Below are 844 nucleotides of genomic sequence, written 5' to 3' on the forward strand. Positions count from 1 at the left end.
TACTACAAGCCGATAGCATAGATGTTTACACATCAAAAAAAATTCTAGTAAGTTTAAAACAAATATAACATTATTATTTTATTGAACAGTTTAATTATCAAATAGGCTCAAGTACTTCGCAGAAATGGGAAATCATTTGATTCCAAGCGTACTACTTATCAAATGCTAAAAATATTAATGGACAATAGAGTAGCTGAACTTTTGAATGTCGATGGCAAAAGGGGCATAAAGTTAGCATTTGTTAAAATGGACTTGTACACTATTTTAATTAGTAAGTTAATTAATTTATATTATTAAATTAATATTATACTGATCAGATGATTGATCAATGTCAAAATTATAAAACCTCTGATAAAACCTATTCAACTTATTATACATTTTTCATCTCTATATATAATTCTGTTATAGATAGTGTGAAACACTTATTTCCTGATGAACCTGTACCACTCATAAAAAACCAAGCTTAAAACAAGCACCGAGGAGAAAGTGATACATAACATTGTTTTTTTTTTTTCATTTATATATAATATGTAGACATATATATATCCATATAGGTATGGAATAAGTTTTTTAAGTTTTTGATTTTAATACATTTACTGTATTGCAATATACAGTGAAATACTTAATACGTAATTATTTATTTATTTATAAGAATCCCTTCTGTTTTAATATCTATGCGTATCAGACATGATATACAATACTGTATAATATTTTACTATATATAATGTATACAACATTATTTAATATAATATTGGTTACATAATTTCAGATTTGGTATGGGTAATATACATTTTGTATCTATACCAGTTTTACACGGAAAATATACGTGTTAAATATTTGGATC

Source organism: Acyrthosiphon pisum, chromosome X (assembly GCF_005508785.2).
Source record: "Acyrthosiphon pisum isolate AL4f chromosome X, pea_aphid_22Mar2018_4r6ur, whole genome shotgun sequence".
NCBI classification, from domain to species: Eukaryota; Metazoa; Arthropoda; class Insecta; order Hemiptera; family Aphididae; genus Acyrthosiphon; species Acyrthosiphon pisum.